Source organism: Rutidosis leptorrhynchoides, chromosome 4, assembly GCF_046630445.1.
Source record: "Rutidosis leptorrhynchoides isolate AG116_Rl617_1_P2 chromosome 4, CSIRO_AGI_Rlap_v1, whole genome shotgun sequence".
NCBI classification, from domain to species: Eukaryota; Viridiplantae; Streptophyta; class Magnoliopsida; order Asterales; family Asteraceae; genus Rutidosis; species Rutidosis leptorrhynchoides.
Genome location: NC_092336.1, coordinates 218758595 through 218779419, shown reverse-complemented (window position 1 = coordinate 218779419; position 20825 = coordinate 218758595).

Below are 20825 nucleotides of genomic sequence, written 5' to 3'. Positions count from 1 at the left end.
ATCCTAGGAATTCACCTGGAATTCATTAGGTCACCTGAACCAAATCGGGTGTCAACCGTAAGAACGGTGGTTGCATAGCATGGTCGAAGACAGGACCTTGTGCCAGACCGAAAAATCATAGGGTGAGCTTTACTATTGCTCCTACAAAGGATAGTAATTGCGTCCGACACGTTATAGACCATAATCAAAAGCAAGTCACGGGACATTGCCTTAACAGTAGCTTGTTCATCGCTTTCCTTTACAACTGGACGGTAGTTTACCGAAAGGTAATATACGGGACAAGTAAACTGGACGTGTTGCTTTCCTAATACAAGGTTAGCAAGTGGGTGACACAAAACCATAAGTTTTGAGCTAAAATTTTCAAATCTGAAACCCACAAAACCCACAAAAATATTTTGCAAACACCGGTGAAGGGTTATTCCGGAAAAATTATCTAGGGTAAAAACTAGATTTAATTTTCAAAAGATCAAATGTTTTCATAAAGATCCAATTTCCTTAATGGATCTAAATTTTTATAGTCATGTGGGACTGTAAACCATATCGTTACTACCATTGTTTATACCGCCGTATAGAAATCACTGATGTACAAAGTGTGAAGAATAAAGAAGTGATTCTAGTATTTCAAGACTATATTGCTTGAGGACAAGCAACGCTCAAGTGTGGGAATATTTGATAATGCTAAAAACGAACATATATTTCATAGCATTATTCCCCAAGAAAGACAAGCTTTTAGTTGCAATTGTTCTATTTACAAGTGATATTCGTTTAAATATTAAAAGGTGAAGACAAAAGACAGATTCGACAAATTAAAGACGCAAACGGCCAAAAAGCTCAAAAGTACAAAACACAATCAAAGAGGTTCCAATTATTGATAAGAAACGTCTCGAAATTACAAGAGTACAAGATTCAAAACGCAAAGTACAAGATATTAAATTGTACGCAAGGACGTTCGAAAATCTAGAACCGGGACCAGAGTCAACTCTCAACGCTCAACGCAACGGACTAAAAATTACAAGTCAACTATGCACATGAATATAATATAATATATAAATAATTCTTAAAAATTATATATATATTATATTAATATTTAAAATCGTCGGCAAGAAAGAAGCCAAAGCTGGTGAGCTGGAATTTCAAACTCCGCGACTCGCGGAGTTTGAAGGCAAAAAATGCCGCGAGTCGCGGAGTTCCCCTGGACTCAATTCCCTATAAAAGCAAACGCAGTTTGATCGCAAAAAAATATCCAAAATATATCTCTCTCTCAATATATACGTAAATATATATATATATATATAATTTATATTTTAATTTTAATTTTAAATCCTAATAATAAGGGTATGTTAGCGAATGTTGTAAGGGTGTAAGTCGAAATTCTGTCCGTCTAACGCTACGCTATTTTAAATCATTGTAAGTTATGTTCAACCTTTTTACATTAATGTCTCGTAGCTAAGTTATTATTATGCTTATTTAAAACGAAGTAATCATGATGTTGGGCTAATTACTAAAATTGGGTAATTGGGCTTTGCACCATAATTGGGGTTTGGACAAAAAAACGACACTTGTGGAAATTAGACTATGGGCTATTAAAGGGCTTTATATTTGTTTAATTAAATGATAGTTTGTTAATGTTAATATAAAGATTTACAATTGGACGTCCCTATAAATAACCATATACACTCAATCGGACACGATGGGCGGGGTATTTATATGTACGAATAATCGTTCATTTAACCGGACACGGGAATGGATTAATAGCCACTAGAATTATTAAAACAGGGGTGAAATTATGTACAAGGACACTTGGCATAATTGTTAACAAAGTATTAAAACTTTGAGTTACACTCAGTCGACATCCTGGTGTAATTATTAAACAAAGTATTAAAATCTTGTTACAGTTTAAGTCCCCAATTAGTTGGAATATTTGACTTCGGGTATAAGGATAATTTGACGAGGATACTCGCACTTTATATTTATGACTGATGGACTGTTATGGACAAAAACCAGACGGACATATTAAATAATCCAGGACAAAGGACAATTAACCCATGGGCATAAAACTAAAATCAACACGTCAAACATCATGATTACGGAAGTTTAAATAAGCATAATTCTTTTATTTCATATTTAATTTCCTTTATTTTATATTTAATTGCACTTCTAATTATTGCATTTTTATTGTTATTGTATTTAATTGCACTTTTAATTATCATACTTTTTAATTATCGCAAGTTTATTTTATCGCACTTTTATTATTCACAATTTCATTATCGTTATTTACTTTACGCTTTAAATTAAGTCTTTTATTTATTTAATATTTTACATTCGGTTTTAACTGCGACTAAAGTTTTAAAATCGACAAACCGGTCATTAAACGGTAAAAACCCCCCTTTATAATAATAATATTACTTATATATATATTTGTATTTTTATAAAAGTAAACTAATATAGCGTTAAGTTTTGTTTAAACATTTTCCCTGTGGAACGAACCGGACTTACTAAAAACTACACTACTGTACGATTAGGTACACTGCCTATAAGTGTTGTAGCAAGGTTTAAGTATATCCATTCTATAAATAAATAAATATCTTGTGTAAAATTGTATCGTATTTAATAGTATTTCCTGCTAAAATTTAATAGTATTTTATACCCCTTAGCTTTAACATCAATCATCATTCATCATCAATCAAAAAGGGTAAAGTAAGTTTCAATCAAGAATATAGATCGAAACAAAGGCTGACTTCGTTCAGCTGCCACAACCTCTATACAAACTGAAATGAGGCGATACCAGTGGACATGGCTCCGTATATGAGTCCTTTAACCACTGACCAATTTTTAGAACCAAACTCGTCTTCGTTTGACCGTGGCGACAGTTTAAGTGCGAGTAGGTCAGAAATTTCAGCACAACGTTAAAAGGGCGTAGTGACTTTCGGAAGGCTATAAATCAAACCGTAAATCGGATTAAGACGAGGACTAAACGGAAAATCATCTACTCGAACCGAACTAACTGGAAATCAACTTTCCAGTAGCCCAGGGAGTTTGATCAGACCCAGAAAATGGTAAGTAAAGTGCTCCGGTGGATTCTTGGTGCTTGATGCTCATCACGGTTCTCATCCTTGATGCTTGTAGCTTCAAGTGTACAACTCATTGATGTGTTTGCATCACCTTAACCAAGTTTTGACCGTCATGACACTAGTGTATGTCTAAGATAAATATCATAACTCATTTAAGGGTTGTAAGGAGGTTGATGAACCAAAGTTACATCAAGATCTTAGATCCGACACATACATGAGTTCTAATAGTAATATTAAGCTATAAACTTGAATGTAAACTAAATAAACAAGATCTTAAGTTGTAGAACTTAGATCTTAGTTAGATCTTGAAGATCCTAGACTAAAAAGTCTAGATCTAGTGTTCTTAAGTTAAACCCCAAGTTATAGAACTTGGATCTTCACTTTAAGGAAACCATAAGTTATGAAACTTAGATTTTTATCTTGTAGAATGTATATAAGCTTATAAGCTTTTGTTTTAGACAAAATTGGAAGACCATAAGCTATAGAAATTTAGATCTAACATAAGTGTATGAAGTTATAACTAGAAAGTTTAACTTCCATGTTCTTGAACTTACAAAGTTTAAACTTTAGTTTCAAGAAGAATGAGATCAAGTTTAACTAGTAATACTTGACCAAAATAAATAAATCACGAATTAAGATACATATAAAAGGAAGAAATAAACTAAATCTAAAAGTAACAAGTTCATGTTTGTTTCATACTTCAGGAGATTCAAGCCAAAGCTTGGATCTCAAGACAATAAACCTTAAGTTTCCAAAAACATGAACACAAGTAAGATCTTAAAGCTTATGAACCTCAGATATTTATAATATTTCAAGTGTAGAACCATAAGCTAACAAGCTTAGATTCTTGTTCTTAATTTCTCATCAAACAAAGGATGGAAGAAGCAAGATTCATGAAGATACAAACTAGAAAGTTTGATCTTTAACAACAACAAACAACAAACAAGTATGATGATGAGATACTAGTCGATTTCAAGGAAAAAGAAGAAAGAAAAATAAAGTTTTTTACTTACAATTTAGAGAGAAAAGTTTGGAGTAAAAGTAGTATAAGAATGATGTGTGTGTGGAATGGAGTTTACACTTGCATATGTGTAACAAAAAAAGAAAATTTTAACTCCCTCCCCATGCTCCCAAGCCGTCGGCCTTTAGGCTCCAAAAGAGGATAGTCAAGTTTATTCTTTCATGTGTGGAAGGGTGGTGAATGCTAGGAAGAGGTATAAAGTTAAATACATGGGAAGGTGGTCATGCATGCTTGAAACATCTTTGTTTCCTCACTTAACTAATTAATCTTGTTTATCCTTAATAAATCACTAGCATAATAATGGGCTCACTAGTTAGTCCATTAAGTAATGTAGGGTGAGCCTTGATAACCCAAGTCCAATAATAAAAGCTCATGTATAAGTATGCAACAAAAAAGTAAAAGCCCAAGTAATTAACTACTTACATTAGTTAATTAGAAATAATTAATAATAATTAATTATGAATGTAAATAATATTCAAAATATTATTCGTGAAAAGCACGTGTCGAAAAGACGAGTCGGGACATGGAAAGTCAATTACAGTGACAAAGAAAATGTATAAGAATACATTTATTAACACGCAAGTATTAATAATAAATATTAATAATATAAGTTGGAAAATTCAGGGTCGTTACACGCCTAGCAGATATCCTATCCGGTAACCGTTATTCTTAATAAACCCACTGAAAAAAGTAAATCCAACAAATAAATTGGAAGCGTGCATGGTTCCCGAATGATGCATATATGACATCATCCAATCCAGTACAAAGGTTAAATTTGACAAATAGCCGGTAATCGATCACGGATCACGGATGTGTTTACATGTAAGCCCGGTACAAGGCAGTGATACACGTAAGCCCTGCCAATGGCAGTGCGCACATGTGTCATCATGTGAAAGGACCCGTTCATATACATTATAAACGATTCACAATAGTTGATTACATCGTGAGGTATTTGACCTCTATATGATACATTTTACAAACATTGCATTCGGTTTTAAAAGACAAACTTTCTTTACATCGAAAATTGACAGGCATGCATACCATTTCATAATATCCACTATCCAACTATAAATTGACTTAATAATAATCTTTGATGAACTCATTGACTCGAATGCAACGTTCTTCGAAATATGCCATGAAAGACTCCAAGTAATATCTTTAAAATGAGCAAATGCACAGCGGAAGATTTCTTTAATACCTGAGAATAAACATGCTTTAAAGTGTCAACCAAAAGGTTGGTGAGTTCATTAGTTTATCATAAACAATCATTTCCATTATTTTAATAGACCACAAGATTTTCGTCTATAAATATATATACACTCGCAAGTGTATAAAAGTATTGTATAAGTTGTAGGCACCCGGTAACAAGCCTTAATGTTCATGTTTTACCCTCTGAAGTACACCAGATCAGGTGTGTTTAAAATAACCTCGAAGTACTAAAGCATCCCATAGTCAGGATGGGGTTTGTCAGGCCCAATAGATCTATCTTTAGGATTCGCGCCTACCGTACATAGACAATTAGTTTAATGTTACCAAGCTAAGGGTATATTTCTAGTTTAAACCTACATAGAATTAGTTTTAGTACTTGTGCCTATTTCGTAAAATATTTATAAAACAGCGCATGTATTCTCAGCCCAAAAAATATATATAAAAAGGGAGTAATGAAACTCACAATACTGTATTTTGTAGTAAAAATACATATGACGTCATTGAACAAGTGCAATGTTGGCCTTGGATTCACGAACGTATCAATATTGAGATTCAATATTGCAGGAAAAGTACGTAGACGGAACGGAGATGATAAACACTAGTTTGACTCACGAGCAATACTCCCGAACCATACCCATAACCTCCATAGCTTTAACCCATAATTTCCTTAGCTCTATCCCGCTCGAAAAACAATTTCGAAATCACTCGGACAGCACTCCGTCGTAATATTTTATGTATACTGATAATATCTTGAAATAATACGGAGTAAATATATATATATATATATATATATATATATATATATATATATATATATATATATATATATATATATATATATATATATATATATATATATATATATATATATATATATATATATATATGTAAATCGATTGAGAGAGTTTAGAGAAAATATTTTCAAGTTTCTATGAAATAATGAAACCTATTGAATTGTATTTATAATAGATTTTTGAATTATTAAAGTGAATTATTAAAGTATGAATTATTAAAGTGAATTATTAAAGTGAATTATTAAAGTATGAATTATTAAAATGAATTATTAAAGTTAAGGTAAAGTAAAAATAAAGTAAATGTAAAGTTTAAGTATAGTAAAAGTATAAAACTATGTACGTATAATACGCGTATAAATATATATAATATTAATTTAAATCGTTATATATATTTAATAAAATAAAATATTAATATCGTTATCTTTATCATACTGGTTAAGTAATGAGTTGTTAAAAGTGGTTCTAGATATTTATAAAAGTTATATACGTTTTAATAATAAAGTTCTTTTTAAACTGAAAATGTTTTTGTACGTTTGAAACTAAATCAAATAAATATGATAATTTTGTTTTCCAAAACTAAATATATTTAAGAATCATTTTGTTTAAAGGTTAAAATAATGGAAATCGTTATATCATAAAACGTTTTAGAAAAGTAAAATCATATATATTCATAATAGGTTTCAAGTTTTTAAATTACAGTCTGTTGGTGAAGATGCGATAAAGTTCAAAGGTTAAATAAACGTATGAAATCATCTTAATGAAAAATGTCGAGTTACTTAACTTGTCGATATCCAACATCTAAGTTATTTACACTCCACGTTCTTACTTATAAATCACTTTACCATTTTCTGAATGTCGTCAAAAAGAATAGATTTCTTAAATCACAGTGGACCTCATAACATAGACCCGTAATCATATCACAATGTATCTGATAAATCAATCATTTGATATTATCTTCTAATTCCATCGATAAACATATTGAAACAAATACGTTCATGTAAAGTATTATACATTTAATACTTTATTAATATTTTTAAGTTATAATATATATATATATATACATATATATACATATTTATTTATATATAATGGTTCGTGAATCGTCAGAATTTGGTCAAGGTTATAATGAATGTATGAACACAATTTAAAATTCTTGAGATTTAACTTAACAAACTTTGCTTATCGTGTCGGAATAATATAAAGATAAAGTTTAAATTTGGTTGGAAATTTCCGGGTTGTCACAGTACCTACCCGTTAAAGAAATTTCGTCCCGAAATTTGAATGGGATGGTCATGGCTGACAATAAGTATGTTTTCATGACGTATACGAGTTGGAAATTAGAGTTTTATTATCATCAAGTAATATAGATAAAGCAATTTGATTTTTGTGAAGAGTACGAGTGAAGTTATCACAAAAGAATGAAATGGGTAAGTGCACATTCTTTTTAACCAATGACATAGTCACGGTTGATTTTCGGAATTCAAGGAATTTAGAGAAAATCTTCTTAATAAGATATGGTTCTTCGGTAATTAAGGAAGTTAGGATCTGCTTTGATTAAATGCGATAATCTATTTTATTTTCTCTGTCGGATATTTTACTATATATCAACCCCCTTCGTTTCCTTATTTTCACAACTCACACCTTTTATTCTTTCTCCCTCAATTCATACTTTATAGCACTCGCTAATATGCTCCATCCAGTTCTGATTCTTGATATACTCCTTACTTTCATATCTGTCATTCTTCTTTTTCATCTGCCGCCGGAAGAATCTATTTACTTCTAATATACTCTTGGTTTTATAGTGTTTTTAGTTCTCCCGTGTCTTTATATTGCTATATGCATCGATATATATGGTTTGTAATTTCTGGGTTGTTGTTGGGTTTTATATCTTCCCTTATACTTCAAAGTCCCTGCTTCTGTCTTCTATAATCATTGTCATCCACAGTTAATACTCCCTCCTATTTGCTGCGATTTATACTCCAATTCCTATTTTGGAGCTTTGTCCTTTCATTTCTTCTTCTTGCGATTAAGCATCGCTTGTAATGGTCCATAATTCGCAGATATAAATTTCAGAATGAACATTGTTAATGTTCTAAGAAGGAAATGGTAATGGCACGGTCTTGATTTGTTAAATTACTAGAATACCCTGGAAAAGACCGAATCATCAAGAAATATTTTCTTAATATTTTAGAGGTTAAATAGAATACAAGAGTCTTGTAACAGGGCACATGATGATGTTATGATCTGTGAATCATCACGTTCCATTTAAAAACTCAGCATGACTTACTGTAATATAATCACGTTGATCAAGTGTCATTATATTATACTAACTCATGCTTCAGTTCCCAACACTACTTCAATAGTATACATATTTTAAATTTGAATTTTTCAGAATTTAGAAACTAAAATAGTTTCTTTTATGATGTAACACGGATAGCGCAAAGAGATAAATGATTTCGAATAACAATAGTTATGAAGATATCTTCAGAAACATTGAAGATATTTATAATGAAAGATATGATGATATCTTAGAATATCTAAGATCAGAGGATGATGAAGAATATTATTCACAAGGGTTTAGAGTCAGGAGTAAGGTATTTGATAATAATTTCAGTAGACACTGAATCATTTGGATTCTTTGAAGGCAGGTTTAGTCTTTGTGATTTGTCCACAGCCTCCTTCATGGTTTGCTTAATCCGTTTTCCAGTTCCAAACCTTCTCTTTTTCTGAGCTTTTCCAACACACTATCCTTTATTATCAAACTTTTAACTGTTAAGGTCGTTTACAGTTTTTGCTGCTTCATCAGCATTTTTCAGACTTTGGAGAACTAGTTCACAGTTTAGGGTGTTTTTCAGAAACTTCACATTCGCCGTATATAAGTCCAGGAGATAGACGTTATATGTATAATTGTTGGCGTCGACATACTACGAGATTTCAAAATACTGATTGCTAAATCCCAATGATTCGTATGGCAATTCTCGTTACAAGAGGCAGATGAGTAAGTGATGGGGTTTTGATAAATATAATGATTTTTTGAAAAATCCTAGATCATTACGGTTGCTGATAAGTTTACTGCTAATGTGGCGAGATATGAAAGGTTCCCCAGTAACAATGGCGAAAGGGCAACGTATCTATCGAGGTTATAATAAGACTAGTCCGACTGAAAAGTCGAGGTTGACTTGCTGGAGCTGTGACAAAACTGGCTACTTTGAAAAGAAATTGAAAAGTCATTTTAGCTAATAAATGCCAATGGGTCTGACACGGATACGTGTTAAACTATGACTTTGGTTTCGAAAGTTTTTCAGGTGTATAACTGTGATTAACATATGGTTAGATCATCAGCTCGATTGTTCATTGTTTGGAGTGTCTTCAGGAATTTCGGAGGGTTTGAATACAAGTTGTAATCGTTGATATACATATGATGTCCTAGCACAGTTTTGAAGTCAAAGTATAGCTTTGAAAGATGTAGGAATCTAAAAGTGATGGTACCAGTTATATCTCGCCTTAGATTTTGATTTGTCAAAATCAGAATACGTAATGAAATTTGAATGAGGATGGTTGTTTTGATTTCTATAAAAGAATATATATTGTTTGAGAAAATAGTGAGTATAGTTGATGATTGCTGAATCAGATTCGAAGAATGTAACATATTAATTGTGAATTTATATATCTCTCGGGTATTACCTACCCGTTAAAAAAAATATTTCACAATTAATATTTTGTACAAAAGAATTTTTATTACAGTCTTTTTGAATATATATATATATATATATATATATATATATATATATATATATATATATATATATATATATATATATATATATATATATATATATATATATTCTTCAAATGTAACATAGATTTAATGAGTTAATATTAAATTAAACTCATTTAATTTACGGTTGAAACTAGAATTGAATAATCCCTTAAAGGCTTTAGAGATTACATAAGTATTTCTTCAATAATATTGAATTTATGAATCAATACTTCGTTATTTGTTGAGGTATGATGTTGGTTTTCATTAAATTCTTGTGAACTTCGCAAAGTACGAGTGATGTTGTCTGAAAAGTTTCGAGTACATCGATGACGAAAGTGTAAAATCAGCATATATTTGAATAATACACTTGATTTATTATGAATTGGAATCTATTGAATTGAGACAGAGGTTGTAGTTAACGATAGTTAAGTTGCGGACGAAGGACGTGCATTATTGCATATTAGTAATATGAATTAACCGAGTAGTTAAGATTCACACATAATAGCTTAGTACGGAAAGATTTATGATGGTTTAAAGATTTATATATATATATATATATAAGATATACATATAAATCCTTCAGTGGAAATGAGTTAATTCTTCATAACTCGTTGATACAATATACTTGTTGTTGATTTGTAATGATGTCCGCGGTGATTCTTGAACTGACGGAGCTTGTGATGTTATAGGTGCTGTTAATGCTGATGCTGACTACACTAACGATGCTGGTGATGCTGGCGGTACTGTTGATGCTGTTGGTAAAACAAGTCTAGCTTGTAAATCGTGCACCATTCTGGTCAGGGTTTCTTTTATCATTTCGGTCCACTCATCTGATTTATGGTTAGATCTAGAATAAGTAATCTCTAAAATTTTAGAGATTACATAATCACCGTAAAATATTTCTCCGATGAAGTTATGAATTAATACTTCATCGTTTGTTGTTGTTGGTCTTCCTTGCTATCTATAGGACGTATGACGTTGATGCTCATGGGACAGATTGTGAAGTTGAGGTTTACGACGCGGTTGTGGTTGGGGGTGGTAATGGTACTGTTGACGTTGATCTTGGTGGTACTGATTATGCTGCTGGTGCTGTTGCTGGTGTTTGTAACCTTTGCACCATATTCTCCAAAGCCACTACCCGAGCGCGAAGCTCGTTGACTTCTTCTATTACACCGGAGTGATTGTCAGTTCGGACGAGCGGATAAATAAAATCTAGAATTTGATGTAGTATATTATCGTGACGAGATACTCTGGAAATGAGAGAGAAAATGGTGTTTCGGACAGGTTCGCAGGTAAGTGCTTCGGGTTCATCACCAAGAGGGCAATGTGGTGGATGGAAAGGATCGCCTTCTTCTTGTCTCAAATGATTAAGGAGGCTACGAACCCATCCCCAATTCATCCAGAATAGATGATGGCTGATTGGTTGGTCCATTCCGGTCACACTGCTTTCGGAGCTTGCATGGGATTCCATATCAGAATTCGAGGGACTTGAACTAATGACGAATTCCATTTCGTTCGATTGAATAAAGGATTTTTCGATATAAATGATTTTCCGGCTATCGGGTGGTATTCTAATTACATAGAATATCTATATATATAGCGCAAAAGATTTCGTAGATTACGGAGGAATTTACAGGATATGTAAGGCAAAGTTTACAGTAACAGATACGCTAAGATATGAATTTTGTCTATACACTATTCATGCAATCAATGCAGTAAGACGTGTCTAGACTAAGAATGATAAGCAGGCAATTTCCGACATAAATGATAAGCAAAACTTTTGACAATGCAGACACGGTCGAAGTCCAGACTCACTAATGCATCCTAACGACTATCAGTTAGACACACTAATGCAGACCTGGTTCACTAAGACCACCGCTCTGATACCAACTGAAAGGACCCGTTCATATACATTATAAACGATTCACAATAGTTGATTACATCGCGAGGTATTTGACCTCTATATGATACATTTTATAAACATTGCATTCGGTTTTAAAAGACAAACTTTCTTTACATCAAAAATTGACAGGCATGCATACCATTTCATAATATCCACTATCCAACTATAAATTGACTTAATAATAATCTTTGATGAACTCATTGACTCGAATGCAACGTTCTTTGAAATATGCCATGAAAGACTCCAAGTAATATCTTTAAAATGAGCAAATGCACGGCGGAAGATTTCTTTAATACCTGAGAATAAACATGCTTTAAAGTGTCAACCAAAAGGTTGGTGAGTTCATTAGTTTATCATAAACAATCATTTCCATTATTTTAATAGACCACAAGATTTCCGTCTATAAATATATATACACTCGCAAGTGTATAAAAGTATTGTATAAGTTGTAGGCACCCGGTAACAAGCCTTAACGTTCATGTTTTACCCTCTGAAGTACACCAGATCAGGTGTGTTTAAAATAACCTCGAAGTACTAAAGCATCCCATAGTCAGGATGGGGTTTGTCAGGCCCAATAGATCTATCTTTAGGATTCGCGCCTACCGTACATAGACAAGTAGTTTAATGTTAGCAAGCTAAGGGTATATTTCTGGTTTAAACCCACATAGAATTAGTTTTAGTACTTGTGCCTATTTCGTAAAACATTTATAAAACAGCGCATGTATTCTCAGCCCAAAAATATATATAAAAAGGGAGTAATGAAACTCACAATACTGTATTTTGTAGTAAAAATACATATGACGTCATTGAACAAGTGCAATGTTGGCCTTGGATTCACGAACGTATCAATATTGAGATTCAATATTGCAGGAAAAGTACGTAGATGCAACGGAGATGATAAACACTAGTTTGACTCACGAGCAATACTCCCGAACCATACCCATAACCTCCATAGCTTTAACCCATAATTTCCTTAGCTCTATCCCGCTCGAAAAACAATTTCGAAATCACTCGGACAGCACTCCGTCGTAATATTTTATGTATACTGATAATATCTTGAAATAATACGGAGTAAATATATATATATATATATATATATATATATATATATATATATATATATATATATATATATATATATATATATATATATATGTAAATCGATTGAGAGAGTTTAGAGAAAATATTTTCAAGTTTCTATGAAATAATGAAACCTATTGAATTGTATTTATAATAGATTTTTGAATTATTAAAGTGAATTATTAAAGTATGAATTATTAAAGTGAATTATTAAAGTGAATTATTAAAGTATGAATTATTAAAATGAATTATTAAAGTTAAGGTAAAGTAAAAATAAAGTAAATGTAAAGTTTAAGTATAGTAAAAGTATAAAACTATGTACGTATAATACGCGTATAAATATATATAATATTAATTTAAATCGTTATATATATTTAATAAAATAAAATATTAATATCGTTATCTTTATCATACTGGTTAAGTAATGAGTTGTTAAAAGTGGTTCTAGATATTTATAAAAGTTATATACGTTTTAATAATAAAGTTCTTTTTAAACTGAAAATGTTTTTGTACGTTTGAAACTAAATCAAATAAATATGATAATTTTATTTTCCAAAACTAAATATATTTAAGAATCATTTTGTTTAAAGGTTAAAATAATGGAAATCGTTATATCATAAAACGTTTTAGAAAAGTAAAATCATATATATTCATAATAGGTTTCAAGTTTTTAAATTACAGTCTGTTGGTGAAGCATGCGATAAAGTTCAAAGGTTAAATAAACGTATGAAATCATCTTAATGAAAAATGTCGAGTTACTTAACTTGTCGATATCCAACATCTAAGTTATTTACACTCCACGTTCTTACTTATAAATCACTTTACCATTTTCTGAATGTCGTCAAAAAGAATAGATTTCTTAAATCACAGTGGACCTCATAACATAGACCCGTAATCATATCACAATGTATCTGATAAATCAATCATTTGATATTATCTTCTAATTCCATCGATAAACATATTGAAACAAATACGTTCATGTAAAGTATTATACGTTTAATACTTTATTAATATTTTTAAGTTATAATATATATATATATATACATATATATACATATTTATTTATATATAATGGTTCGTGAATCGTCAGAATTTGGTCAAGGTTATAATGAATGTATGAATACAATTTAAAATTCTTGAGATTTAACTTAACAAACTTTGCTTATCGTGTCGGAATAATATAAAGATAAAGTTTAAATTTGGTTGGAAATTTCCGGGTTGTCACAGTACCTACCCGTTAAAGAAATTTCGTCCCGAAATTTGAATGGGATGGTCATGGCTGACAATAAGTATGTTTTCATGACGTATACGAGTTGGAAATTAGAGTTTTATTATCATCAAGTAATATAGATAAAGCAATTTGATTTTTGTGAAGAGTACGAGTGAAGTTATCACAAAAGAATGAAATGGGTAAGTGCACATTCTTTTTAACCAATGACATAGTCACGGTTGATTTTCAGAATTCAAGGAATTTAGAGAAAATCTTCTTAATAAGATATGGTTCTTCGGTAATTAAGGAAGTTAGGATCTGCTTTGATTAAATGCGATAATCTATTTTATTTTCTCTGTCGGATATTTTACTATATATCCACCCCCTTCGTTTCCTTATTTTCACAACTCACACCTTTTATTCTTTCTCCCTCAATTCATACTTTATAGCACTCGCTAATATGCTCCATCCAGTTCTGATTCTTGATATACTCCTTACTTTCATATCTGTCATTCTTCTTTTTCATCTGCCGCCGGAAGAATCTATTTACTTCTAATATACTCTTGGTTTTATAGTGTTTTTAGTTCTCCCGTGTCTTTATATTGCTATATGCATCGATATATATGGTTTGTAATTTCTGGGTTGTTGTTGGGTTTTATATCTTCCCTTATACTTCAAAGTCCCTGCTTCTATTTTCTATAATCATTGTCATCCACAGTTAATACTCCCTCCTATTTGCTGCGATTTATACTCCAATTCCTATTTTGGAGCTTTGTCCTTTCATTTCTTCTTCTTGCGATTAAGCATCGCTTGTAATGGTCCATAATTCGCAGATATAAATTTCAGAATGAACATTGTTAATGTTCTAAGAAGGAAATGGTAATGGCACGGTCTTGATTTGTTAAATTACTAGAATACCCTGGAAAAGACCGAATCATCAAGAAATATTTTCTTAATATTTTAGAGGTTAAATAGAATACAAGAGTCGTGTAACAGGGCACATGATGATGTTATGATCTGTGAATCATCACGTTCCATTTAAAAACTCAGCATGACTTACTGTAATATAATCACGTTGATCAAGTGTCATTATATTATACTAACTCATGCTTCAGTTCCCAACACTACTTCAATAGTATACATATTTTAAATTTGAATTTTTCAGAATTTAGAAACTAAAATAGTTTCTTTTATGATGTAACACGGATAGCGCAAAGAGATAAATGATTTCGAATAACAATAGTTATGAAGATATCTTCAGAAACATTGAAGATATTTATAATGAAAGATATGATGATATCTTAGAATATCTAAGATCAGAGGATGATGAAGAATATTATTCACAAGGGTTTAGAGTCAGGAGTAAGGTATTTGATAATAATTTCAGTAGACACTGAATCATTTGGATTCTTTGAAGGCAGGTTTAGTCTTTGTGATTTGTCCACAGCCTCCTTCATGGTTTTCTTAATCCGTTTTCCAGTTCCAAACCTTCTCTTTTTCTGAGCTTTTCCAACACACTATCCTTTATTATCAAACTTTTGACTGTTAAGGTCGTTTACAGTTTTTGCTGCTTCATCAGCATTTTTCAGACTTCGGAGAACTAGTTCACAGTTTAGGGTGTTTTTCAGAAACTTCACATTCGCCGTATATAAGTCCAGGAGATAGACGTTATATGTATAATTGTTGGCGTCGACATACTACGAGATTTCAAAATACTGATTGCTAAATTCCAATGATTCGTATGGCAATTCTCGTTACAAGAGGCAGATGAGTAAGTGATGGGGTTTTGATAAATATAATGATTTTTTGAAAAATCCTAGATCATTACGGTTGCTGATAAGTTTACTGCTAATGTGGCGAGATATGAAAGGTTCCCCAGTAACAATGGCGAAAGGGCAACGTATCTATCGAGGTTATAATAAGACTAGTCCGACTGAAAAGTCGAGGTTGACTTGCTGGAGCTGTGACAAAACTGGCTACTTTGAAAAGAAATTGAAAAGTCATTTTAGCTAATAAATGCCAATGGGTCTGACACGGATACGTGTTAAACTATGACTTTGGTTTCGAAAGTTTTTCAGGTGTATAACTGTGATTAACATATGGTTAGATCATCAGCTCGATTGTTCATTGTTTGGAGTGTCTTCGGGAATTTCGGAGGGTTTGAATACAAGTTGTAATCGTTGATATACATATGATGTCCTAGCACAGTTTTGAAGTCAAAGTATAGCTTTGAAAGATGTAGGAATCTAAAAGTGATGGTACCAGTTATATCTCGCCTTAGATTTTGATTTGTCAAAATCAGAATACGTAATGAAATTTGAATGAGGATGGTTGTTTTGATTTCTATAAAAGAATATATATTGTTTGAGAAAATAGTGAGTATAGTTGATGATTGCTGAATCAGATTCGAAGAATGAAACATATTAATTGTGAATTTATATATCTCTCGGGTATTACCTACCCGTTAAAAAAAATATTTCACAATTAATATTTTGTACAAAAGAATTTTTATTACAGTCTTTTTGAATATATATATATATATATATATATATATATATATATATATATATATATATATATATATATATATATATATATTCTTCAAATGTAACATAGATTTAATGAGTTAATATTAAATTAAACTCATTTAATTTACGGTTGAAACTAGAATTGAATAATCCCTTAAAGGCTTTAGAGATTACATAAGTATTTCTTCAATAATATTGAATTTATGAATCAATACTTCGTTATTTGTTGAGGTATGATGTTGGTTTTCATAAAATTCTTGTGAACTTCGCAAAGTACGAGTGATGTTGTCTGAAAAGTTTCGAGTACATCGATGACGAAAGTGTAAAATCAGCATATATTTGAATAATACACTTGATTTATTATGAATTGGAATCTATTGAATTGAGACAGAGGTTGTAGTTAACGATAGTTAAGTTGCGGACGAAGGACGTGCATTATTGCATATTAGTAATATGAATTAACCGAGTAGTTAAGATTCACACATAATAGCTTAGTACGGAAAGATTTATGATGGTTTAAAGATTTATATATATATATATATATAAGATATACATATAAATCCTTCAGTGGAAATGAGTTAATTCTTCATAACTCGTTGATACAATATACTTGTTGTTGATTTGTAATGATGTCCGCGGTGATTCTTGAACTGACGGAGCTTGTGATGTTATAGGTGCTGTTAATGCTGATGCTGACTACACTGACGATGCTGGTGATGCTGGCGGTACTGTTGATGCTGTTGGTAAAACAAGTCTAGCTTGTAAATCGTGCACCATTCTGGTCAGGGTTTCTTTTATCATTTCGGTCCACTCATCTGATTTATGGTTAGATCTAGAATAAGTAATCTCTAAAATTTTAGAGATTACATAATCACCGTAAAATATTTCTCCGATGAAGTTATGAATTAATACTTCATCGTTTGTTGTTGTTGGTCTTCCTTGCTATCTATAGGACGTATGACGTTGATGCTCGTGGGACAGATTGTGAAGTTGAGGTTTACGACGCGGTTGTGGTTGGGGGTGGTAATGGTACTGTTGACGTTGATCTTGGTGGTACTGATTATGCTGCTGGTGCTGCTGCTGGTGTTTGTAACCTTTGCACCATATTCTCCAAAGCCACTACCCGAGCGCGAAGCTCGTTGACTTCTTCTATTACACCGGAGTGATTGTCAGTTCGGACGAGCGGATAAATAAAATCTAGAATTTGATGTAGTATATTATCGTGACGAGATACTCTGGAAATGAGAGAGAAAATGGTGTTTCGGACAGGTTCGCAGGTAAGTGCTTCGGGTTCATCACCAAGAGGGCAATGTGGTGGATGGAAAGGATCGCCTTCTTCTTGTCTCAAATGATTAAGGAGGCTACGAACCCATCCCCAATTCATCCAGAATAGATGATGGCTGATTGGTTGGTCCATTCCGGTCACACTGCTTTCGGAGCTTGCATGGGATTCCATATCAGAATTCGAGGGACTTGAACTAATGACGAATTCCATTTCGTTCGATTGAATAAAGGATTTTTCGATATAAATGATTTTCCGGCTATCGGGTGGTATTCTAATTACATAGAATATCTATATATATAGCGCAAAAGATTTCGTAGATTACGGAGGAATTTACAGGATATGTAAGGCAAAGTTTACAGTAACAGATACGCTAAGATATGAATTTTGTCTATACACTATTCATGCAATCAATGCAGTAAGACGTGTCTAGACTAAGAATGATAAGCAGGCAATTTCCGACATAAATGATAAGCAAAACTTTTGACAATGCAGACACGGTCGAAGTCCAGACTCACTAATGCATCCTAACGACTATCAGTTAGACACACTAATGCAGACCTGGTTCGCTAAGACCACCGCTCTGATACCAACTGAAAGGACCCGTTCATATACATTATAAACGATTCACAATAGTTGATTACATCGCGAGGTATTTGACCTCTATATGATACATTTTACAAACATTGCATTCGGTTTTAAAAGACAAACTTTCTTTACATCGAAAATTGACAGGCATGCATACCATTTCATAATATCCACTATCCAACTATAAATTGACTTAATAATAATCTTTGATGAACTCATTGACTCGAATGCAACGTTCTTCGAAATATGCCATGAAAGACTCCAAGTAATATCTTTAAAATGAGCAAATGCACGGCGGAAGATTTCTTTAATACCTGAGAATAAATATGCTTTAAAGTGTCAACCAAAAGGTTGGTGAGTTCATTAGTTTATCATAAACAATCATTTCCATTATTTTAATAGACCACAAGATTTTCGTCTATAAATATATATACACTCGCAAGTGTATAAAAGTATTGTATAAGTTGTAGGCACCCGGTAACAAGCCTTAACGTTCATGTTTTACCCTCTGAAGTACACCAGATCAGGTGTGTTTAAAATAACCTCGAAGTACTAAAGCATCCCATAGTCAGGATGGGGTTTGTCAGGCCCAATAGATCTATCTTTAGGATTCGCGCCTACCGTACATAGACAAGTAGTTTAATGTTACCAAGCTAAGGGTATATTTCTGGTTTAAACCCACATAGAATTAGTTTTAGTACTTGTGCCTATTTCGTAAAACATTTATAAAACAGCGCATGTATTCTCAGCCCAAAAATATATATAAAAAGGGAGTAATGAAACTCACAATACTGTATTTTGTAGTAAAAATACATATGACGTCATTGAACAAGTGCAATGTTGGCCTTGGATTCACGAACGTATCAATATTGAGATTCAATATTGCAGGAAAAGTACGTAGACGCAACGGAGATGATAAACACTAGTTTGACTCACGAGCAATACTCCCGAACCATACCCATAACCTCCATAGCTTTAACCCATAATTTCCTTAGCTCTATCCCGCTCGAAAAACAATTTCGAAATCACTCGGACAGCACTCCGTCGTAATATTTTATGTATACTGATAATATCTTGAAATAATACGGAGTAAATATATATATATATATATATATATATATATATATATATATATATATATATATATATATATATATATATATATATATATATATATATATGTAAATCGATTGAGAGAGTTTAGAGAAAATATTTTCAAGTTTCTATGAAATAATGAAACCTATTGAATTGTATTTATAATAGATTTTTGAATTATTAAAGTGAATTATTAAAGTATGAATTATTAAAGTGAATTATTAAAGTATGAATTATTAAAGTGAATTATTAAAGTATGAATTATTAAAATGAATTATTAAAGTTAAGGTAAAGTAAAAATAAAGTAAAGGTAAAGTTTAAGTATAGTAAAAGTATAAAACTATGTACGTATAATACGCGTATAAATATATATAATATTAATTTAAATCGTTATATATATTTAATAAAATAAAATATTAATATCGTTATCTTTATCATACTGGTTAAGTAATGAGTTGTTAAAAGTGGTTCTAGATATTTATAAAAGTTATATACGTTTTAATAATAAAGTTCTTTTTAAACTGAAAAGGTTTTTGTACGTTTGAAACTAAATCAAATAAATATGATAATTTTGTTTTCCAAAACTAAATATATTTAAGAATCATTTTGTTTAAAGGTTAAAATAATGGAAATCGTTATATCATAAAACGTTTTAGAAAAGTAAAATCATATATATTCATAATAGGTTTCAAGTTTTTAAATTACAGTCTGTTGGTGAAGCATGCGATAAAGTTCAAAGGTTAAATAAACGTATGAAATCATCTTAATGAAAAATGTCGAGTTACTTAACTTGTCGATATCCAACATCTAAGTTATTTACACTCCACGTTCTTACTTATAAATCACTTTACCATTTTCCGAATGTCGTCAAAAAGAATAGATTTCTTAAATCACAGTGGACCTCATAACATAGACCCGTAATCATATCACAATGTATCTGATAAATCAATCATTTGATATTATCTTCTAATTCCATCGATAAACATATTGAAACAAATACGTTCATGTAAAGTATTATACGTTTAATACTTTATTAATATTTTTAAGTTATAATATATATATATATATATATACATATATATACATATTTATTTATATATAATGGTTCGTGAATCGTCAGAATTTGGTCAAGGTTATAATGAATGTATGAACACAATTTAAAATTCTTGAGATTTAACTTAACAAACTTTGCTTATCGTTTCGGAATAATATAAAGATAAAGTTTAAATTTGGTTGGAAATTTCCGGGTTGTCACTTCATGTGTCACGTAAACCCGACAAATTA